Source organism: Lithobates pipiens, unplaced genomic scaffold (assembly GCF_037356315.1).
Source record: "Lithobates pipiens isolate NorthernLeopardFrog02 unplaced genomic scaffold, aLitPip1_a1.2 Scaffold_19, whole genome shotgun sequence".
Classification (NCBI taxonomy): domain Eukaryota; kingdom Metazoa; phylum Chordata; class Amphibia; order Anura; family Ranidae; genus Lithobates; species Lithobates pipiens.
Window position 1 is genome coordinate 440,533,832 of NW_027507764.1, and position 25,669 is coordinate 440,559,500.

Below are 25,669 nucleotides of genomic sequence, written 5' to 3' on the forward strand. Positions count from 1 at the left end.
TGTCTCTTGGGAGAAGTCATGCAGATACCAGCATGCCTTCATGGTCTGCCCTCAGGCTGGAGGAGAGATCATCAGTGCCAGGATAAGGTCATTCAGCACTCAAAGGGGCTCGACCTGAGGGGGGCCTGATCGCTGCCGGGAGGCAAGGGAGAAGAAGTTGCCAGAGGGTCAACCACTCTTGTTGCCGGAGGCAGGTGTAAAGGGATGGAGTTCTGAAGGAGGACCAGAGTAGACTCTTCATCAGTCGGGGACTGTGAAGTAGCTGGGAATGCTTCAGGAGAGAACTCATCCACAAAGTACAGTGGGTAGCTTTAAGTAAAGCTTGAAGAGAAGTACAGCGGGTAACTGTGAGAAAAGCTTGAGGATCTACATTGGGATACTGTGAGTAAAGTTGTTGCTATAGTAGATGGCAGTTGCTACGAAATACAGATTGCTGCATTCAGCCTAAAGGCCCTTTTTCTGTATTGCTGTCTGCCTACTTCTATTTCTGTCCAAGGAGTCTGTCAAGTTGCTATTGCATTTGCCTACGCATGTCCTGTGCCCTACCCCTCTCTCCCACTGTTCCTCTTAACATGGCTTTCACACTAAGCCGCCCATATCGTTGGCGGTAAAATTACGCTATTTTTAGCGGCGTTTTACTGTCGGGTTTGCAGCTAAGAGAAATAAAACTCTCTTTGTTCATTATTAAAAGTGACTGAAGCCCATCTTTCCACCTTGCACCACACCCATCATGCCTAGTAACCTGCACCCTGAGGAGGAATGACAGCCTCGCCTGACTCTGGGGGTCCTCACCAGGCCTCTGAAGGTCGGGGAGAGTGTTACATATGACTGTTTGTGGTGACTACCTCTTCTTAGTAAGGAAGTAAGTGACCTCTCCACACCCCAGGTGAAGTGTGCACTTACCAGAAATAAGTGGCTGGCAAAGCAGCCTATGTGCCGTGTGTGCAAAGAATCCTCTATAATAGTCAGCTCCTCTCCAACAAGGTCCTCTAGTGCTCCAGACTGGAGATCCTTGTGATGGGACTTCTCACACCATCATGCATGAAGTAAAAGGACCCAAGAAGAGGATTGTTGTGTATTAAATTTATGAAAGTAACTAAAGGAAGTAAACAGTAAAATCATGTACTCAAATATATATTTAAAAAATCTATAGAAACATAAGTAAATGAGATAGGCAATAAATATTACTCCCAAAATGATTATTTTGCTGCCCTGTCTTGCAAAGCAAAATTTGACAGAAGGGTGGAATAATGTGTTTTTGTTATCTGCTAATAAACTTGCCCACCTGATAAAATGTCTGTAATGACAAATGATTTACTGCAAACCATGGGCAGAGGTAATGATTTATTAAAATGATATACTGAACCAGTGTATTCAATTATAGCTTATTTGTAAGGGTTCCAATCACTGATTTTTAGACAAAAAGACTGGAGGCGCAGCGCCCTCTGTTGGACATTAAATTGCCTAAAATAAGGGAATAAGCTATCAGATGTTAGGTTTTTTATTTTTTTTTGGAATAGCTTGTTTTTCTTCTCCTTTACACTTTTTTTGCAATAATATTTGCGGCTTAAATGTGAAATTTATTATATCCGTAATACTTTTCAGAACAGTATGCACTTTCTCTTGTTACTGTAAGGCACATCAATGCATTGGTATGGGTACACTGCATTTTGGATGGCACTCCAGCACACATATACGGCAAACGAAATTGCACCTGTGCTATACACCGCAATGCACAGGGAAAAGTGGTGTGTTGCATTGACAAAAATAGAGCAGGTTCCTTTTTTATGCACTTGTGTAGACATTTCCCTTTAAAAAAAAACACACAGTAATGCATGCGTGCCAACACACCACTTTAGTGTGAATTCTGCCTCAATGCCACACACCATTTTTATTCTTTTCAAGCAAATACAGTACCTACTTAAAACAGTATTAAACCCAAAAACAAACATGCTGCTTACCATGTGATGACTGTATTTGTTTTTTTTCTTTAGTCTTTCTTTCTTCTATTTTGATTTGGTGAGCCAGCTACTAAGTCTGCTGTTTTTCAAAAGAACAAGCTCTCTTCCAGATGTATCAGCTTACAGAGATGAGAAGCCATTTGATACTGGCAGGGTTGCGTACAATGATCTTTTTTTATATATTCATGTAAAATCTTTATCCCAAAAGGGAAAAAAAAACTGTTTGCTGTAACTGATTATAAAGTGTGAGCTGGAGCTTGTCTTAAATTTGTTAGTGTATTTTAATCTGCTAGTACATTAACACTACCAGGGGTGAACTGACAACTCATGGGGTCCCCGGGCAATAGGAGATTATGGGGCCCCCAGGCAATCTGAGATAATGGGGCCACACAGTATACACACACACTGTATACAATCACACAGTATACACATACATGTACACACAGTATAAACAGACATGTTTCTATTGGCTGAGAAGGTACTGGAGAGGTGGGGCAGCTATAATCTTGGGGTTTTTAGACCAAAAGGATGTCGGTAAGGGACATTTCAGAGACAGATGTAAAAAAAAACGCAGATTTTTACATACTGTGCCTGGTTTTACTGAGGCTGGCAACACTGATGGGGCCCCCAGTGGCTCGGGGCCCTCGGGCAGTGCCCGAGTGGCCCAATGGTCAGTCCGCCCCTGAACACTACGCTTCCCCTAGACTCACAGTATTGCAGTTTGCTGTGCCCCATGTGCTCCTTCATTATTCAGAATGGGGGTACTGTAATACAGGAGGTATGCTACTGACCAGATCACCAAGTGAAAACAGAGGGGGAAAAAAGCCTAATAAATAAAACAAATGTAGCCACCACATCTAATGATTGGTAAAATACAAAGTATTACTTTTTTGCTTTTGGTTTTGATACTACTTTAAATGAAGGGCTAGATGTGTATGATTATGCATTAGACATGACACATGATTTTACCCGAATCATTTATAGGGTTAACAGTTTTACCTTTTTTTTTTTCCCTACAAGGCTCTTAGGAGTTACAACATGCAACATATCTGTGTCCCATAATGGGTAACGCAGGTTATCACCAGCTCCCCAGTAAACTGGAAAAAAGGTCCTTTCTTTTTTCTTAAATACACGTAAACATTGGGGATTATTTACTATAACTGGAAAATGCAAAATCTGGTGCAGCTCTGCATAGAAACCAATCGGCTTCCAGATTTTATTGCCAAAGCTTAATTGAGCAAACTAAAGTTAGAAGCTGATTGGCTACCATGTGCGGCTGCACCAGATTCTGCAATTTCTCCAGTTTTAGTAAATCTCCTCCATTGCAACAACATGTTACAATGAATGATCAATACGCAAAGCAAAAGGAGTTCCCTGTGCTCCATATAAAGGAAAAACAGGCTGCTTGCTGCTGGCTCTGATTGTATATTCATTCACCACAAACCAACTACAAAGTGCAAAAAAAGAGCAGTGCAAACCACCATATAATAAACCAAATATCACAAAACAACGCCCAAATCAATAAGACATGTACATTGCCTTGAAAAAGTATTTATACCCCTTGCAATGTTACACATTTTGTCATGTTACAATCAAAAATGTAAATGTATTTTTTGGGTATTTTATGTGATAGACCAACAGTAAGTGGCACATAATTGTGAAGTTGAAGGAAAAATAATGAATTCTTTTCCATTTTTTTTTACAAATAAATACAGGCATACCCCACTTTTAAGTACACAATGGGGTTTATTTACCAAAGCTGGAAAGTGCAAAACCAGGCTCACTTCTGCATAGAAACCAATGAGCTTCTAACCTCAGCTTGTTCAAGTAAGCTTTGGTAATAAAACCTGGAAGCTTATTGGTTTATATGCAGAAGTGAGCCTGATTTTGCACTTTCCAGCTTTAGTAAATAAACCTCATTGTGTGGGGTATGCCTATATAAAGAAAAAAGTGTGGCGTGCATTTGTATTCAGCCCCCCAAGTCAATACTTTGTAGTACAACCTTTCACTAAAATTACAGCTGTAAGTCTTTTTGAGTTTGTCTCTACCAGCTTTGCACATCTAGAAAGTGACATTTTTGCCCATTCTTCCTTGCAAAATAGCTCAAGCTCTGTCAGATTGAATAGAGAGTATCTGTGAACAGCAATAGTCAAGTCTTGCCACAGATTCTCAATTAGATTTAGGTCTGGACTTTGACTGGGCCATTCTAACACATGAATATTCTTTTATCTAAACAATTCCTCTGGCTGTATGTTTAGGGTCGTTGTCCTGCTGGAAGGCGAACCTCCTCCTCAGTCTCAAGTCTTTTGCAGACTCTAACAGGTTTTTTTCTAAGATTGCCTTGTATTTGTCTCCATCTATCTTCCCATCAACTCTGACCAGCTTTCCTATCCCTGCTGAAGAAAAACTTCCCCATAACATGATGCCGCCACCACCATGTTTCACAATGGGGACGGTGTGTTCAGGGTGATGTGTAGTGTTAGTTTTCCCCCACACATAGCATTTTGCTTTTTTTGACCAAAAAGTTCAATTTTGGTCCTTATCTGACCAGAGCACCTTCTTCCACATGTTTGCTGTGTCCCCCACATGGCTTTTCAAAAACTGCAAACAGGACTTCTTATGGCTTTCTTTCAAAAATGTTTTTCTTCTTGCCACTCTTCCATAAAGGCCCTGGTTGTGGAGTGCATGGCTAATAGATTCTCCCACCTCAGCTGTGGATCTCTACAGAGTTACCATGGGCCTCTTGGCTGCTTCTCTGATTATTGCTCTCCTTTCTCTACCTGTCAGTTTAGATGGACGGCCTTGCCGCGGTAGGTTTGCAGTTGTGCCATACTCTTTCCATTTTCAGATGATGGATTGAACAGTGCTCCATGAGATGTTCAAAGCTTGGGATATTTTTTTAAAACCTGACCCTGCTGTAAACTTCTTTACAACTTTATCCCTGACCTGTCTGGTGTGTTCTTTGGCCTTCATGATGCTGTTTGTTCACTAAGGTTCTCTAACAAATGTCTGAGGGCTTTTCAGAACAGCTGTATGTATACTGAGATTGAATTACACACAGGTGGACTCTATTTAGTAATTAGATTAGTTAAGAAGGCAATTAGTTCCACTAGAATTTAGTTAGGACTACCAGATGCACACCACATTTTTCAGATATTAATTTGTAAATAAAATTGAAAACCATTTATCATTTTCCTTCCACGTCACAATTATGTGCAACTTTGTGTTGATCTATCAAATAAAATCTCAATAAAATACATTTAGGTTTTTGGTTGTAACATGAGACATAGCAACACATGAACTGAACTACATAGATACGTGATATACCCAAAGTATACCCAAAATAAAATAAATATCTCAAAATATACCAGAATGAGTCATAAACACATATCATATGTCAAACGAATGCATAAAGTCCAAAAAGAAAATGAGGAAAAATCCTTAAAAACAAAGTGCACCAAGAAAACAGTGCGCAACTTCAAGAGCTTAATGACAGTCAATCGCATTTACTTTGAAATGCCTCAGACTCGCACATCCATACACCAGCTCGATAGTAAGACTCCCTCGCCCCGGCCCTTGAAGTGTTTCACCATGCCCATATGGTTGCTTCAGAAGGAAGAGCCTTTTTTGCCTGTCTTTACCCCAGAGGTGGGGTGAAACATGTTGGACTTGTAGTCTGGATGAATCAAGCTGAGGCTGCTTTTACCTACCTACCACTTGGTCGGGTGAGGTGTGCGGCAACTGGGCTGTCTCTTCCTATTTCTGCAGTATGCTTTGGGTCTGGATGGACATTTCCTCAGCTTGCCCCCTCACTAGCCAGCGGCATCAAACTCATTGGCCCTTGACAGCCTGAACAGGGATCCTGAAGCATTTATCATGGGTCACACACTCTTCAGAGGCTGACGCCAGTGTACATGGGCCAAATCAGTTAATTTTCTATAGAAAGCAGACCTAATGCCTCATACACACGATCAAACAATCCGGTGGAAAAGTCCGGCAGACTCAAGTCCGCCGGACAATCCATCCGTGTGTAGGCTCCAGCGGCCTTTTTACCTAAAAGTCTGGCGGACTAAGAAAGTAGTTTTGCACTCCAATCTGTCCGCCGGACTCTCATTTCGGTGTGTGCCAGTCCGCCGTACTTTTGAAATTAACAGACTTTTCCCGCCCGGAGAAAAGTCCGCTCATTTTGAGCGCGTCTCCAGGTAGCCGGGGCCAGCGAAGGAGGCGTCGCTGGCCCCATCACCTGGTATGGACTTAAAGGGGAATCCCTACGGCGAAAAATCGGCGTGGGGGTCTCCCCCTAGATCCATATCAGACCCTTATCCGAGCACGCTACCCGGCCGGCCAGGAAAGGGGGTGGGGATGAGCGAGCGCCCCGTTCCTGAGCCGTACCAGGCCACGTGCCCTCAACATGGGGGGTGCCTTGGGGAAGGGGGGCCACGCGGCCCCCCACCCCAAAGCACCTTGTCCCCATGTTGATGAGGACAAGGGCCTCTTCCCGACAACTCTGGCCATTGGTTGTCGGGGTCTGCGGGCGGGGGGCTTATCGGAATCCATGAGCCCCCTTTAATAAGGGGGCCCCCGGATCCCGGCCCCCCACGCTATGTGAATGAGTATGGGGTACAATGTACCCCTACCCATTCACCTGTGAAAAAAAGTAAAAAAAAAACACAAAACACAAGGGTTAAAATAGTTTATTGCACAGCTCTGGGGGTCTTCTTCCATCTTCGGGGGTCTTCTCGCCGGACTCCTCCGCTATCTTCTGCTCTTTTGCTAGCTCTTTCAGTAGCGGAGGAGCCCGGCTTTCTTCTTCGCCGCCGCCCTCTTCTTCCGACTTCGGGGGTCTTGTCCCCCTCTTCAGGGGTCTTGTCCCCATCTTCGGTTCTTCTTGCTGGGCCACCGCGCCTTCTTCTAGCTCTTTTATAAGCGGTGCCACGCGGCCCCCCTTCCCCAAGGCACCTCCCATGTTGGGGGCACGCGGCCTGGTACGGTTCAAGAGGGGGGGACGCTCGCTCGTCCCCACCCCCTTTCCTGGCCAGTCGGGTAGGGTGCTCGGATAAGGGTCTGATATGGATCTGGGGGGGATCCCCACGCCGATTTTTTGGCGGAGGGATTGCCCTTTAAGTCCATACCAGGTGACGGGGCCATCGACGCCTCCTTCGCTGGCCCCGGCTACCCGGAGACGCGCTCAAAATGAACTGACTTTCCTCCGCGTGTGTGGGCGAGTCCGTTCATTTCAAAAGTATGGCGGATAGTCCGGCGGACTTAGTACGCCGTATTAGTCCGCTGCAAAAGTACCGTGTGTGGGCAGGTAGCTCGTTTCGGAAAGTCCGGCAGACAGTCCGGCAGAGAGTCTGCCAGACTAAGTCCGCCGGATAGTCTGCTACGTGTGTACGCAGCATAAGAAGAAAAGCCTATCCCCTATCAATATGCTGCAGAGCTGAACCGTTGCTCTCTGTATGGAAGTGATGATCTCTCTGCAGAGATCCAACACGTCCCAGAGTTAGAACTCACCATTTAACAGGCAGTGTGTTGGACTTTTGCTGAGAGAGCACATCAAGGGAGCTTCTTTACAGCATGCTGGCATGGGATAGGCTTATGTTCTTAGCCTGTGGCTGCATTGAAAAAAAGAAGTATGGGATTTTTTATTTTATTTTACAATAATACTTACCTCGCCCAGTTTACTGGAACACTGGGCTGTGGAGGTGGAAGGAACGGCTGGCTCAGGTTTCTCAGTTGCTCGCCGAGAGGCTGAGCTGGGTGCCGGTCCAGGCACGTGTGCAGATCCCGACCATATGGTCACGATTCTTCCCGAGCCTGGACCGGCTCTGTGATATCAGCCATCAGCAAGTTTCAGTCCACTGTCTGCTGAAAACAGGTTATAGGAGTGCAGAACGAACTGATCTTCTGTGATCTAAAGGATAAGTACAGCAAAATGAGCTTTGGCTGTACTCCTTTAAGGAAAATGTACTGTACTACTTTGCCAATTTTTTGCTATGCACCTGGAATACAATTTAATCTGAAAGTTCCGCTGGGCTTCAAAAGAAGCAATTATTCAGCAGCTAATATATGTGCCCACCTGCCTCTTTAACCACTAGCTGACCAGCCACCGCAGTTATTCTGTGGCAGGTTGGCACGGCTGGGCAAATCGCCGTAGCTGTACTTCGCTACTTTAAGACATCACATCAGGTGCGCGCCTGCTGTGACAGAGCGAGAACCGGATCTGTGTGTGTAAACACACAAATCTCGGTTCTCTCAGGGGAGAGGAGAGAGATTGTGTGTTCATACTAAGTATGAACACCGATCTGTCTCCTGCCCTAGTCAGTCCCATCCCCCCTACAGTTAGAACAGACCTAGGGAACACAGTTAACCCCTTGATCCCTGCCAGTAACATTTATACAGTAATCAATGGCTATTTGTAGCTCTGATCGCTGTATAAATGTCAGTGGTCCCAAAATAGTATCAAAAGTATCTGATCTGACCACCACAATGTCGCAGTCCTGATAAAAATCGCAGATTGCCTCCATTACTAGTAAAAAAATAATAATAATAAAAATAACATTAAATAAATCTATCCCCTATTTTGTAGACACTATAACTTTTGTGCAAACCAATCAATATACACTTATTGAATTTTTTTTTTTTTTACCAAAAGTATGTAGAAGAATACATATCGGCCTAAACTGAGGAAAAAAATTGGGATATTTATTATAGCAAAAACTACAAAATATTGTGTTTTTTTTCAAAATTGTTGCTCTTTTTTTTGTTTATATCGCAAAAATAAAAACCACAGAGGGAATCAAATACCACCAAAAGAAAGCTCTATTTGTGGGTAAAAATGGAAAATTTATATCAAATACTTACCGTAATTTTCCTTTCCTGATGGGCTCCATGGCAGCATACGTGTGGGTTAGCCCCGCCTCCATAATTACCCAATAGGACCTCTACTCCCATAAATCTTTGCTCCAAGCTGCTATCCGTGTTCCGTAACTAGCCTACTCCAACATTTGGGAGGGAACTCCTGCTGCCATGGAGCCCATCAGGAAAGGAAAATTACGGTAAGTATTTGATATCAATTTTCAATTTTCCTGACAGGCTCCATGGCAGCATACGTGTGGGAAATAACTCGCCAAACACACCCGGGTGGGCTAAAAATGTTGAGCAAAGAAACTAGAATTTTATTTTTCATTGTCCACTGACAATACTTGTAAACCAAAATTAACAGAAGAAAGCGCAGCTGGCTCTACACAATAATGGGAAACAAAAGTATTAATTGAAGACCAGGAAGCTGCTCTACAGATAACTTCTGGTGCGACATGTCGAACTGCTGCCCAAGAGGTCGAGTTGAATGAGCCGTCACTGCCTCAGGAGGAACCATGCCCTTTGCCTTGTATGCCCTTTGAATCGTTTGGACCACCCAAGATGAGATTGATCTTACTGATGCTCGCATCCCTTTATTTTTGCCATGGAGAAGGACAAAAAGAAAGTCTGTTCGTCTGAACGAGGCTGTAGCGTCCAGATATTGTTTCAAGGTGCGACCAACATCCAGGGGATGAATCTCTTGGTTGTCTGACATTCTAAACGTAGGTAGCACGATCTCCTGATTTTCATGAAATACTGATGTAACTTTTGGATTTGACCCAAGCATAGGGATCAGGACTACTCTGTCCGGAAAGAAAGTTAGAAATGGTTCAACAGACCCAAGATTCCTAATTTCCGACACTCTTTTGGCTGAAGTTATTGCCACCAGAAACACCATCTTGATAGTGAGATCTCCTAAAGACAGGGGAGCATCCAAACCTTTCCCAAGATCAGAAAGAAAGTCCAATACTAACGGAAGGTCCCATTTGGGAAACCTGGGCCTCTTTTGAGATCTAAGCCTGATGGCTCCTTTAAAGAATTGTTGAATTAAGGTATGATTCGCCCACGAAACTGCCAGAGACAAGTCTAACCCTGACTGAAGGAAAGACAAGATATCTTGAACTGCCGGAGAATTATATGAATTTGACCTAGAAGACATGTGGCCCATAAACCTGGCCCATATATGTTCGTACACTTTATTGGTACTCTTCCGTCTGGCACTAAGAAGGGTTGGAATCGCTTCTTCTGGGCAACCTAGAGCTTCTAGCCTTCCCCTCTCAAGAACCATGCCCTGAGGTGTAGACAGGATGGGCACGGGTGTAACAGTGTGCCTTGAGACAGTAGATCTGGCCTGAGAGGCAGGGGAACTGGGTCCTGATAGCTGAGGAGCAACAGCAGAGGAAACCGAGGCCTGTTGGGCCAGAATGGTATTATCGCAATGATTTCCACCTTCTCCCCTCTGAGCCTCCGAAGGAACTGTAGGATTACAGGAACTGGAGGGAAGGCGTAGGCTCTCTGGAACTTTCAACAATCCATGAGAGCATCTATCCCGAACGCCTGAGGATCCCTGAACCTCGAGTAGTATCTGTGCATCTTGCGATTGTACGGCGAAGCGAACAGATCGACCTCTGGAGATACTCCCAGAGTCAGAAGCCACTCGAAGACATCCCTGTGAAGGGACCACTCGTTGTTGTCTATTTTGACCCTTGACAGAAAATCTGCTTGAACATTCTGGACCCCTGGGATGTATACAGCAGAAATGTTGACCACATTCTTCTGAGCCCAGTTCATTATCGGTTCTACTTCTCGTAATAGAGACCAACTGCGAGTCCCTCCTTGTTTCTTTATATAGGCCACCGCAGTTGTGTTGTCCAGTCTTAACATTACTGACGACCCTGCCACCAGATGGCGAAATGCTATGAGTGCTTGAAAGGCTGCTCTCAACTCCAGGATGTTGGAGACCACACACAGCGACGGGAACGACCACCTTCCTTGAGCTACTTCCATAAGGCAATGAGCGCCCCAACCTTTGTTGCTGGCATCTGAGGTTACTATTACCCAGGAAATGGGGACTATCGAATGATGGTTGCGTAGATTCTTCCCTTGAAGCCACCAGAGGAGAGACATCCTCATCGCTGGTGTAAGGAGTATGCGCTGTGTTTGATTGGACGAGTCCCACTGTTGCAGAAACCCTTTCTGGAAGGGACGAGTGTGCCACTGGGCCCACTTCACCATAGGGATGGTGGCCGTCATTGTGCCGATCACTTTCAAGCATTGTAGAGACGAAAGATGAGATGATTCCCAAGCCTTGTGAATCCTGTCCCGGATCACACTGATTTTTTCCTCCGGCAGAGAGATAGTGCCTTTTAATGTGTCGAACTGAGCCCCTAGAAACACGATCACTTGAGTTGGAACCAGATGGCTCTTCTCTAGGTTCAGGAGCCAACCAAACGTCTGCAGAGTGGAGATGACTAAACTCTTGTGTTCCAGAATTTGATCTCTGTCTTGAGATAATAGGAGCAAATCGTCCAGATAATGATGGAGACGAACTCCTTTGACTCGTAAAAGAGCTACTATCGCTAGGAGTACCTTGGCGAAAACCCGAGGAGATGTTGTCAACCCGAATGGGAGACAGGTAAACTGGAGGTGTTGATCGCCAACTGCGAAACGGAGAAATTGCTGGAAATCCCTTGCTACTGGCACGTGAAAGTATGCGTCCTTCAAATCGATTGAGATTAACCAATCCCCTAGCTGCACCGACTGTTGGATTGTAAGAAGAGACTCCATTTTGAACTTTTCCTTGCGAATGAAGGAATTGAGGAGGGTCAAATCTATCACCGGCCTCCATGCGCCATTTCTTTTCTGAACCATAAACAGAGGAGAATACATGCCTTCGCCACGTTCGTCTTCTGGCACGGGCACGGCTGCGCCTTGATCCAGCAAACAACTTACGTAGGTCAATAGGACCTGTTTCTTTTCCTCTGAGCCTGGAATTGTTGTGGGAATGAACCTTAATCTCGGAGTGTTGATGAAAGTCCACTTGTGACCCGAGGAAACCGTCTTGACGGTCCAATAATCTTGAATTGAGGCCGCCCAAACATGTCGGTAGTGAAGAAGGCGAGCCCCCACCTGACATGTTTGAGCGGGCCCAGTTTCAAAAAGATTTGGTAGAATCTTGATTACCTGCGGAAGCCCCCTTTGAGGTTTTCTTAAGGGAGGATTGTCTGGACCTCCAAGATCTAGACAACTCCCTGCCGGGTCTATAACTGCGCGCTTCTCTAGCGCGATCCGAGGTCTGCCTTCTTGGAAAAATACGTTTTTGGTTTTGAAGACGTCTGTCTTGTGGGAGGAACCCAGACCTCCCACCTGTGGCCCGGGATATGGCGCTATCTAGTTTATTACCAAATAAGGAGGTTCCCTCAAATGGTATACGACACCATGCCTGCTTAGATGTTGGATCCGCCAACCAGGGACGGAGCCACAAAGCACGGCGTGCCGAGACTGCTGCCAACATAGCCCGAGACAGAAGGTGGGTAATGCCAATAGATGCCTCCCCCAAAAAGGCTGATGGCATTCTGATCTCCTGAATAGGAGAGTCTTTAGCCGTATTCACTGAGATACCTCTCAAGAACTCTTCAACATTGTCGGCCCATGTTTCAATAGCCTTTGAGACTGCGGCTAAAGCCAAAGTTGGTTTACAAGCCATCCCTGAAGTTAGATAAATTCTTTTCAGATCTGAGTCAATTCTTCTCTCTAACGGATCTTTGAAAGATACTGTGTCTTCCAAAGGGAGAGTCACGTATTTGACTAAACGCATAAGTGCTGCGTCTACCAGAGGAGCTGATTCAAGGTGCTTCACATCATCCTCCTTAAAGGGTTACAATTTAGACACCTTTGATTGCATGGAGCTCTTCCTATCAATCTTGCTCCACTCTTCAGTAATGATTTCTCCCAAATCAGATAAGAAAAGGAAAATGTTGCCGTTCCTTTTTGAGTTGTTTGAAAACTTTCTTTGTTTGGGGAGGGGAGAAGTAGTGGGTTCTTCCCATTTTAAAGCTTCTTTCACTGCCTTGACAAGAGCAGGTACTAAAGCGTAATCAAATCCTACTCCTGGATCCTCTGGATCCGATTCGCTGTCAGACAAGAGCACAGAGTGGTGGCTTGGTTGAGAAGATTCCCCAGTCTCTTGTAAGAGCCCTTCACCTCCTGAAGGACATAATGGGTCTGAGGGGGATTCCATAGCGTGATGAGCTTCCCTCTGCTGCAGGGATTCCTTTACCACCCTTCTCACCATAGATTCCAAGAGTTGATCCGCACCATCTCTTTCATCTGCGACTTTAGAGAAGCAATGATCACAGAGCGATTTGTCTGATGGGATGGGCATCTTACAGCCCCAACATGAATTATCTGGTCCTCTGCTTGAGTGCGAGTGACCACTGCGTTGTTCAGATCTGGAAGACCTACGGTAACCAGACTTTGACGATGATTTGCGGTGGTGCGATTTTGACGATCCACTGCGACTATGCGCACTGTAATGCGGTTCAGACCTAGAAGGGCTATAAGGAAATATACAAGAAAGAGAGAGAGATACAGACCAGGCTGGTATCAAATGCTAAGGAATACTCCACATATACACAGCAATCCAGCCATGCACATACCTGTTACAAGTGGGCAGGTCACTAGTAGGCAGTGAGGCATCCATGACTAAGAACGCTGACTGTAACAACAATAGACCCTCATAAGCAGCCATACAAAACACAGGAGCAACAATACATCAGAGCAGATCATAACCTACCTTACACCAACCAGAGAATGGCCCCGGGAAGTCGCTGAATTTCCTGCAATCATTCCCAAATTCTGACATCTCTCACTGTGTTTTAAATATGGCGCCCATGACGTCATCAGCGGCGTCAGACGCGAGATGCCCGCGCGCATGTGCGGGACCCAAGCCTCGCTTTGGATTTGGGTCCGCGCATGCGCAGAACGCAGCGCTGGACCCGGAAACAGGGGGAGAAAGGCTGCTGGAACGCGGAAGCGTCAGCGCCTATGCACAAGAACCAGCTGGCATATGAAAAAGACACAGGTAGAAAAAAGAAAACACATAAAAACTGCTGCCATGAAAAACGGAATTTTTACAGCTCACCACTCCACCAACGATCATCTGGCGGAACAGGTTCAAGCACACACCACCGATCCACCAGGCAGATAATGGCCACCTTACATAGCAGGTAATAAGCCGTGCGCATTTATCTTCGGACAAACCAAGCCTTCAGCGCTACTCTGCCATACACTCCATACCCATGCTTAACAGACAGGGCCTATCGGAGGAACAAAAGCTTGATAGTCGGCCGACTTGATCGTAGTGAAGATTTCTTCAGATAGGAAACACCTGTCCTATGGAGGAGGACAAAAAAGGAACACGGATAGCAGCTTGGAGCAAAGATTTATGGGAGTAGAGGTCCTATTGGGTAATTATGGAGGCGGGGCTAACCCACACGTATGCTGCCATGGAGCCTGTCAGGAAAAAGGACATACATCTTGTTTGGGTATTACGTCGCACGACCGAGCAATTTTCAGTTAAAGCGACACAGTGCCGAATCACAAAAAATGGCCTGGTCAGGTAGGGGGCAAATTATTCCGGGGCTGAAGTGGTTAATGGCACAATTTACATAGCACAATCATGAGAGCCAGAGTTCTTGTCCAATCCACTTCATCTATGACATAGTGAGGGTGGATGAGAGGTCACATACATATGCGCCTCACCTTTTCAGAAAGGGTAAGTAATAAAAACACTTTTTTTTTAATAGTTTTTTTTACTATGATACAACAAAGAGATCTACTTGTTATTTGCCCACATAAATAAAACAAACTATTGCTATCAAAAGTATAATGGGCTAGCATTATATGAGGAAAATAGTAGATGCAAGAGATGATAAAATATTAATGAAAATAACTGCTAAATATATTCCTGCACAAACAGACAACAGCCTGGACACATGTAAAGCAATAGACATTCAGTTGATTTGCTGGCATATGTGATGTGAATAAATAAACATGCAGATGAAAGTTATATAAGCTGTTTATAGGAGTAGCAGGTGCAGTATCTGTTGATTTTTTTCAGTTGGCTTATAATGTGATTGTTATAGTTGTTAATGGAGGCATCGGGTATTTCTTTGTTTTTCAACAAGAAAGCTGGAAACTCCTTTGTGGAGGGACTGGTGCCAATTGGCAAGGATTGCCACCATAGTCAGAGCAGCTCAGATAACTTTGGTGTGAAGCTGCTCTGATCTTGGCATCCTATGAACGTAGTTGCCAAAATCTGAAAATACAGTGGTGTGAAAAAGTGTTTGCCCCCTTCCTCATTTCCTGTTCCTTTGCATGTTTGTCACACTTAAGTGTTTCGGAACATCAAACCAATTTAAACAATAGTCAAGGACAACACAAGTAAACACAAAATGCAATTTGTAAATGAAGGTGTTTATTATTAAAGGTGAAAAAAAATCCAAACCATCATGGCCCTGTGTGAAAAAGTGATTGCCCCCCTTGTTAAAACATACTATAACTGTGGTTGTCCACACCTGAGTTCAATTTCTCTAGCCACACCCAGGCCTGATTATTGCCACACCTGTTCACAATCAAGGCATCACTTAAATAGGAGCTGCTTGACACAGTAAGGTCCACCAGAAGATCCTTAAAAGCTACACATCATGCCGAGACCCAAAGAAATTCAGGAACAATTGAGAAAGAAAGTAATTGAGATCTATCAGTCTGGAAAGGGTTATAAAGCCATTTACAAAGCTTTGGGAATCCAGCGAACCACAGTGAGAGCCATTATCCACAAATGGCGAAGACATGGAACAGTGGTGAACCTTCCCAGGAGTGGCCGGCCGCCCAAAATTACCCCAAGAGCGCAGCGACGACTCATTCAAGAGGTCACAAAAGACCCCACAACAACGTCCAAGGAACTGCAGGCCTCACTTGCCTCAGTTAAGGTCAGCGTTCATGCCTCCACCATCAGGAAAAGACTGGGCAAAAATGGCCTGCATGGCAGAGTTCCAAGGAGAAAACCACTGCTGAGCAAAAAGAACATCAAAGCTCGTCTCAATTTCTCCACAACACATCTTGATGATCCCCAAGACTTTTGGGACAACATTCTGTGGACCGATGAGACAAAAGTGGAACTCTTTGGAAGGTGTGTGTCCAAGTATATCTGGCATAGAAGGAACACTGCATTTCATAAAAAGAACATTATACCAACAGTAAAATATGGTGGTGGTAGTGTGATGGTCTGGGGCTGTTTTGCTGCTTCAGGACCTGGAAGACTTGCCGTGATAAAAGGAACTATGAATTCTGCTGTCTACCAAGAGATCCTGAAGGAGAATGTCCGACCATCTGTTCGTGTACTCAAGCTGAAACGAACTTGGGTTCTGCAGCAGGACAATGATCCTAAACACACCAGCAAGTCCACCACCGAATGGCTGAAGAAAAACAAAATGAAGACTTTGGAGTGGCCTAGCCAAAGTCCTGACCTGAATCCTATTGAGATGTTGTGGTATGACCTTAAAAAGGCCGTTCATGCTCGAAAACCCTCTAATGTAACTGAATTAGGACAATTCTGCAAAGATGAGTGGGCCAAAATTCCTCCAGGACGCTGTAAAAGCCTCATTGCACGTTATCGCAAACGCTTGGTTGCAGTTGTTGCTGCTAAGGGTGGCCCAACCAGTTATTAGGTTTAGGGGGCAATCACTTTTTCACACAGGGCCATGATGGTTTGGATTTTTTTTCACCTTTAATAATAAACACCTTCATTTACAAATTGCATTTTGTGTTTACTTGTGTTGTCCTTGACTATTGCTTAAATTGGTTTGATGTTCCGAAACACTTAAGTGTGACAAACATGCAAAGGAACAGGAAATGAGGAAGGGGGCAAACACTTTTTCACACCACTGTAATTCTGAGTAACATGTTATACTTTTCAGCTCTGAGCAATGGTTATGCACAGAGCGGCCCCAGAGTTCCCCCGCTGGCGCTCTCGGCTCCTCCTTTTCTTTGCACGACCCCATAGGAAGCTGCTTCCTATTGTGTCCCACCTGTAGGTTGGCTCCCAAGCCAGGCTGTGTGCGTCTATAGATTATAGCGTCTCTGGGACACTCGACATTCAAAACTGCCCCCTGCAGCCCGTGGGCACTCTCTGGCCACTCCACTCTTCCTCCCTATGGTCTCTGGGAATCCTTGGATGGACCGATTCTTAGTCCACAGTGGCTCCATCACTCCTGCTGCTTCCCGCTCAGAAGCCAGTCTCCTCCGCCATGCTCACAGCCAATATGGCGGACAGAGACTCCATGCATTCTGAGTGCAGATATGAGACCCACATCTAACACAGCCACACCTCTCTCTCTCCCCGATTAAGAGTACACAAAAAGAGCGCAGGCTGTGGCTGCACTGCTCTTCCCTACCATCACATCTGCAGTGGATAGAGCTGTAGCAGCAGGGATTTCTCAGATGAGATCATGCAAAAAGGCTCTCAGAACTAGAATATCAGATATAGAGGATGAGGTGCAGAGATCAGCAATATGCACAAACCCAGCAGTACATTCTAGAGAAACCTGAAAATCTTGAAAATTGTTATTGTCGAAACAATTTTAGGATCATAGGTCTCCCAGAATCCTTCACTCCTGGCATTCTCCATGAGGTCTGTGTCACATCCTGAGTGACCTTACGGCTCACGTCTCCTTGTCTGGTAGAAAGAGCTCATCGCCTGGGACCACCCTCGAATCATAAACTCTCCCCTCAGCCTGCCCTCCACTATCTCAACTGTTCAGACAGAGTGGCCCTCCTGCAATCCTTCCATAACTCCAACGCTCTACAAGTGGATGATCATAAACTCCACACATTTGCAGACTACACCCAAGAGGTGTCACGATGAAGAAAAGCTTTTAAACCTATATTTGCAGCTCTCTTTCAGAAGGGGGTGAAATTCACACTGGCCTGTCCTGCCACACTCCACTTTACAAATCTTTCTCATACCCAGATGAAGCTACCCACTACTTAAAGACATACCTGCACCTGACATTGGAGCCATGTCCTCACACAGTCTCAGCGTGTCCACTCAGCCCCAGGGACCAACGTAGCCCAAGGAAGGACCCCTCGAAGAGACCCAGCTACGCAGATGACTCAAGTCGCAACAAGCACCGCTGAGTTCCAGATGAGCAACTTTTACTATCAAATTAACATTATACACTCCATGACGTTCATATTGCCCCCTCTCCTCATTGTCTCTGGCCTTAAAGTATCTTGGCTGGTCTCCTACTTATCTAGTTTGTTACCAGATGTCTGTTCACAGTAATCTGCTAAATAATTGAGTTCTTATATCTTGTTATATACAGCCCTATTGGGAAGTGTTTAAATACCATTGGATAGCGTAGCGGCGGGGACGCGCTTATTGTTCTTAGTTTCCCATCCACCCCTATCGGACGCTGCATCATCTGCTGTCCGCAGGCAAACACCACTAACCTCTCCGGTAACGGTGTGCTCTCATTGGTGTTACACATGTGGAAAAAAGAGAAGTCAACATTCTGTTTGGTATGTCTATGCTATTTTGTGTTACCCCCTTCCTCCTTTACCCCTGTTGGGTAAGTTGTTTTATTAAACCCTAGCTCTTAAGAGGCAAACAACACTTCCTAAGCAGTATAACACTAGGTAGCGCCTTGGCAACACTGTTTTCTTTTTCAACTTCTAAACCTAATTATATCCCTTCCACCTTGCATCCAAAACCCCCCTTCAATGATAGACTAACATGAGAAATATCTCTTGGAATGTTAAGAGGCTTCGCTCCCCCCATAAATGCATGGCAATACTGCGAAATCTATAACGCCTTAAAATGGACATTTAGTGCAGAAAACACATTTAGTTGAGGCAGACTTTCCTCGTATGTGTAAATTGGGGGTAGGGCTGTCAAGGGGAAGACAGGTATGCTACTACTTATTCATAAGAACCTCCCCCACAATGCTTTTTTGTTAGAACATGATAGAGATGGTCGTATTGTGACAGCTAGGCTGAAGATTCTTTCACAGGAGTGGGCCCTCACTAATGTTTATGCCCCAAACTCCCCTTCTAAACTATTTTTCCAGCAGTTAACCTTAACATTTAGCCCTCTTCCTCCATCAACCTCTCCTAATCAGTGGGGATTTTAACTCATTAATGCATCCCTCGCAAGACAAATCCCATGGCAGTAGCCCTCAGGGTGCTCTTTCCTCCACAGTAGAGACATCGCTGTCACATTTTGTAGATTGCCTATAACTGGTCGATCCCTGGAGCCAAGCCCATCCCGACGGTAAAGACTATTCATTTCCCCCCCCTGCATTACACCTTGTCAAAAATTGACTATTTATATTTATACTCCATACTCCTTCCACATACTACCACTACCTCACATGAAATAGCGATCTCTGACCACGGCCAGTTCGGTTGACCCAGAACGTGGCAATTCCTATCGTACCTAGCTAATAATCAGGATCTCCACAAAATTGTAAAAACACTTGGTTGGACTACGTTGCCACCAATTCTAGCCACAGCAGTAATCCTAATCTCTTCTGGGAGGCTGGAAAAGCTGTACTACGTGGTAGGATCTTTGCGTTCTCCATAGGCTATAAAAAGAATATAACCAAACAATACAGTGAAACGAGCTCAGGTCTGCATATAGTGCTAATACAGTTAGCACAACTGAACTCCCCTGACCCCTGACTAAGGGGGGCTAAAGCCCATTTCGACCTTGCTGTTTGCTAAAGCTCAGTATCACAAATTTGGAAACAAGGCAGGCAAACTGTTTGCACATTTGTGCAAAGCACCCCATACCCCTACACACATCCAAGCTCTGAAAGACACCCAAGGGTAACTCAAATAAACCCCCAAAGATATCAACCTTATCCTTGAGTGCTTCTACGCCAATCTTTATGGCCATGACCCCATTGACCTCACCGTTGCAAGAGACTTTCTGGCTCAAGCAGTGGCGTAGCGTGGGGGGGGTGCAGAGGGGGCCGTAGCCCCGGGTGCAACATTTGGGGGGGCAAAATCCCACACCTGGCAGTGTGTGTCACTATCGACTCTGTCCCCCTAATGTTTACTTCCTGTGTCCCCTTCCTGTACCTCTGAGCTCAACTGCGGCATGCGCCCTGCGATTCAGAAAATGGGGTCATGTGTGGAGGCCGTGGCTGGCCTATCTGTGATCATGGCGGGGCTGTCCTATCAGTGATTGCAGTGAGGCTGGCCTATCTGTGATCACAGTGGGGCTGGTCTGTCAGTGATCGCTGCAGTGCTGGGCTATCCGTGATTGAGGCAGGGCTGGCCTATCCTCGATTGCGGTGTGGTTGGCCTATCCAGGATCATGGTTGCTCCCAGGCCCGGACTGGCCATAGGGCAGACCGGGCATTTGCCCGGTGGGCCGGGGCCGCCCGTGGCCAGTTGATGATCAGGCCGCCCAGTGGGAGGTAAGCGGCGGCCGCTGCCTGATCGTGGGTGACACAGGCCACGGCCGCCACTCGCCTACCGCCATACGGCCATGCCTGTGTCCTGCGGAACTGGCGGCTGCATGGGCTGTGCTGTTTGTCTCTCTCACACACAGCTCAGCCTCAGCGCCGCGCTGACAGTTCCACTCTCCTCTTCCAGCTGTGGGCGTCCCAGAGATACATGGCACCATTGGTCTCAGCAGGGAGCAGACTACAGTCCCCAGCATGCACTCTGCTGGGGTGAAAGAGAAAACCCAGAAACAAGCTGAGGAGTGCTTGTAGCAGCTACTACAGGAGACATGGCAAATGAAACAGAGGACTGTGCTGGGGGAACTAATAGCCCCAGCACAACCAGCCACGCTGCACCGCACCACCGGAGAGAGTGACGCTGCACCGCACCACCAGAGAGAGAGAGAGTGACGCTGCACCGCACCACCAGAGAGAGAGAGTGACGCTGCACCGCACCACCAGAGAGAGAGAGAGGCGCTGCACCGCACCACCAGAGAGAGTGACGCTGCACCGCATCACCAGAGAGAGCGACGCTGCACCCCACCACCAGAGAGAGCGACGCTGCACTGCACAACCAGAGAGAGCGACGCTGCACCGCACCACCAGAGAGAGCGACGCTGCACCGCACCACCAGAGAGAGCGACGCTGCACCGCACCACCAGAGAGAGCGGCGCTGCACCGCACCACCAGAGAGAGCGACGCTGCACCGCACCACCAGAGAGAGCGACGCTGCACCGCACCACCAGAGAGAGCGACGCTGCACCGCACCACCAGAGAGAGCGACGCTGCACCGCACCACCAGAGAGAGCGACGCTGCACCGCACCACCAGAGAGAGCGACGATGCACCGCACCACCAGAGAGAGCGGCGCTGCACCGCACTACCAGAGAGCGCGACGCTGCACCGCACCACCAGAGAGAGCCACCCTGTACCTGCAGCGCCAGAGGGAGCCACCCTGTACCCGCAGCGCCAGAAAGCAGGTCAGTGTCACTGGGCCATGGACACAATAGGAGACAGACAGTACTGGCATGGCCACAATAGGACGGGGACACTATAATATAAAGGGGACTGCCCTGTAAAAGGGCACTGTAATCATTGCAGTGCCCCTTTTTAGTGCAGTTCCCTTTATATCACAGTGTCGCTGCACATTACAGTGTGGAGGACCAACACCAGCCACCCCCGCTAATGTCTACCGAACACACCCTCCCCCCCCCCCCCCCCGGTCCCTGGAAAGGCTGGCTGCTCAATCTAAAATGCCCGGGCCTATTTTTTGTCCCAGAGTGGGCCTGGTTGCTCCTGTAGTCCAGCATCCACCTTGTTGTGAACACCGCTGCTGTCTTCACCTCCTCCAGGCTCCCCCTTCTCCTCTGGACTGATGGAAGCTACAAGCTGCAGGTTGGGGGTGGATACGGTCTGGGGAAGGGAGCAGCCAGCCAGAGAGATTAGAGAGATAAGACAAGCAGTTAGAATCAGTATAAATAAAAGAAAGGTTTGGTGTCAGTATAAGTGTAGTGTAGAGTGTAGTGCAATGCCTAGTGTAGTGTGTAGTGGACAGTGTAGTGTGTTGTATAGTGGACAGTGTAGAGTGTAATGTAGTGGTCAGTGTAGTGTAGTGGACAGTGTTGTGTATTGGACAGTGTAATTTAGTGGACAGTGTAGTGGTCATCGTAGTGTAGTGGACAGTGTAGTGGTCAGTGTAGCGTAGTGGTCAGTGGAGTGGTCAGTGTAGTGGACAGTGTAGTGTAGTGGTCAGTGCAGTGTAGTGGTCAGGGTAGTGGTCAGTGCAGTGTAGTGGAGAGTGTAGTGTAGTGGTCACTGCAGTGTAGTGGACAGTGTAGTGTAGTGTAGTAGTCAGTGCAGTGTAGTGATCAGTGTAGTGTAGTGATCAGTTTAGTGTAGTGGACAGCGTAATGGACAGTGTGGTGGACAGTGTAGTGTAGTGGTCAGTGTAGGAATCAGGTAGTGTAGTGGTCAGGCTAGTGGACAGGTAGGTTAGTGTAGAGGCCAGTATAGGAAGCAGGTAGGTTAGTGTAGTGGTCAGGTAGGTCAGTGTAGGAATCAGGTAGGTCAGTGTAGTGGTCAGGTAGGTCAGTGTAAGAATCAGGTAGGTTAATGTAGTGGTCAGGTAGGTCAGTGTAGGAATCAGGCTGGTCAGTACTATTGTAGGAAGGGAAAGGACTGCTAAAAGTCTGCAGGTTAGGGGGCACAAATCACTTGCCTTGCCCCGGACACTCAAAAACCCACACTATGCCAATGGGCTCAAGTCTCCCTCCCAAAGGTAGATCAGGCACTCCTGGACCAACTGAACGTCCCAGTCACCCTCGTTGAGGTATTCCCTAGCACAAATTAATACAGAAAAAAGGAAAAGACCACACTGAACCGGGATCATACTGCCGGAACTTGCTACTAAACATCAATTCCAAAAATGTTTCCAAAATTATTGCTAATAGATTAGCGCTAATATTGCCAATCCTGATTCACCCAACACAGACAGGCTTTATAAAAGGATGTTCCACCACAGCAAATAGTCCTTACAGTTCTCGAACACATAAGGACCAACACCTCCAGTGATGTAGTGATTGTTACGCTAGATGCAGAGAAAGCATTTGATAAAGTCAGCTTTCAGCTGGTTGCAGTTGGACCTTCAAAGTTTTGGATTCTCTGGCCCCTACTTTCATTTAACCACTTCAATACTGGGCACGTTCCCCCCTTCTTGCCCAGACATATTTTCAGCTTTCAGCGATGTCACACTTTGAATGACAATTGCACGGTCAGGCAACACTGTACCCAAACAACATTTTTATAATTTTTTTTCCTCACAACTATTGCTTTTTTTTGGTGGTATTTTTTTTGCTAAACAAATTTAAAAAAGACCAAACATTTGGAAAAAAAATATGTTTTTCTTTGTTTTTGTTATAAAATTTTGTAAATAAGTAATTTTTCTCCTTCACTGATGGGTGCTGATGAGGATGCACTGAAGGGCACTCATAAGGCGGCACTAATGGGCACTGATGGGCACTGATGATGAGGCACTAATATGCAGCACTGATGGGCACTGATAGGCGGCACTGATGGGCACTGATATGTGGCACTGATATGCAGCACTGATGGACACTGACAGTCGGCACTGATGGGCACTCATAGGTAGCACTGATTGGCACTGAAAGGCGACACTGATGGGCATTGATAGGAAGCACTGATTTACACTTATAGGCACCACTGATGGGCACTGATAGGCAGCACTGATAGCCACTGATGGGCATTGATAGATGGCACTGATGGGTGGCACTGATGGGTGGCACTGATGGGCACTGATAGATGGCTCTGATAGGCAACACTGATGAGGAGGCACTGGCAGGCTTTACTGTTGGGCACTGTATGGCATCTACAATGGGCACTGATTGACACCTCTAAAATTCATACTTTGGTCATCCTGGGTGGCATCCCTGGTGGCCCTGGGTGGGCATCTATGGCATCTATGATCAGGCCATGTCAGAAGATCAGTCGCTCGGCTCTCCTCTACTCGCACCTGTCAGACACGGTGTTAACGGCTTTTCCTGTTTACATCGTCATCAGCTGTAATTAGACACATTTAATCATGTGGCAAAGAGCCTCTGTCAGAATCTCTTTACCTAGATTGGAGATGAGGTGTGTTAGACTGACACACCACATTAACGATTGCCGCATTGCGTGCCCCTGTGGGTTGTCCTGATCATGTCATATGTTATCCTGGTTAGGATAACAGAACCGCTTTCCAAACATCATATTGTTTTTTTTGGCGGGCAGGAAGGGGGTAATCTCAACTATGTACTCGGCCCCATCGCTTTTTGTGGTTGCCGCTGGTCATATCTCTAACAAGATATAGGCACCAGGCACCTCCTCTTTAACCTAGCATTAAAACCCTTGTCCCGATACTTTTTATATTACTCCCGTTTACATGGGGTCACCGTGGGTAATCACAGCATTATTTGCAGATGATAGCCTAATTTTCACCTCCAACCCTCAGACATATATGATTCTAATTGAAGAAATCTTCTCTCGCTTCCGTGTCTGTTCGGGTTTAAAGAGGAAGTAAACCCTGATGAGTTTACTTCCTCTTTTTTTCCCTGCAAAGGTAAAGCATAATGGACTACTATGCATCGCATAGTAGCCCATTATGTGTCACTTACCTGACACAGGAGCCAGCGAAGTCGCGCTGTCCCCTGTAGTCCGCCGCATCCATCTTGCTGGTGGCGTCTCGCAGCTCCGCCGCTGTCATTCAGCGAAGTCGCAATGACGTCACTCCCGTGCATGCGCACGGGAGTCGACAAATGCGGCAGCTCCATTTTTGGAACTGCCGCGTTCAGTGCGCCTGCTCGCCGCTGTCTACGGCGCATGCACCGTAGACAGCGGTGCCCGTTTTCGGGCAAATATCTCCTAAACCATATAGGTTTAGGAGATATTGCTTGGACCTACAGGTAAGCCTTAATCTAGGCTTACCTGTAGGTCAAAGTGGTTTGTAAGGGTTTACAACCACTTTAAAGGTAACTTTTCAAAGAGCAAAATTTTACCACTTTTCCATGCTCGTCCACCTCCATGGACAACCACATTGATTTTCCCTATAACCAAGTCAAATATCACCTACCTAGCTAGCATTATTTCCTACCTAGGAATTAAAATAGGCAAACTCCCTTCCTCCTTATACCACCTTAATTACACCACAGTTATTGCTAAGATGATCGGAGAACTAGAAACCTGGGCTGAACTTCCCCTAACAGTCTTTGGGAGGTGCTACCTCTACAAGATGGTTAATTTCCCCTAAACTTCTCCACCCCCTCCAAATCATATTAAGACACAAAGACCTAAAAAAACTCCACAAAGCCCTTACTGTCTTTATATGGTGCGATCTCCGCCCCCACAAACTACTCCAGAAATTATTCCTACCTAAACACGAAGGGATGTAAATCTGACAAATACCAGAATGTATAACCTAGCTTGCCGTGGGATTGGACTGGAGAACTCAGTCATCTAGCTACTCCAATTATGAGCTTGAATCCCAAATGGCAGAACAGCTTGACTTACCCGCCTTGCTGCACTGCAGAATCCAATGCCTCCACCCAAACGCAAAGAGCAGTTTTCTTACACGAAACACGTTGGTGGCCTGGAGGGAAGTCAGGAACAAAATGGGACTTTCGCCTCCCGTTACCTTTTTATCCACAGGCATTTTATGTTTATGCAGGCACAGCAACATGCAGCATATCCCTTCTCGGTTACCCAAGGCCTTACACAAAGAGAATGAAAAATGATATGAAAATAATATTTTCTTGACCTTCCTGGTCTGCATCAGTTGAGTTGA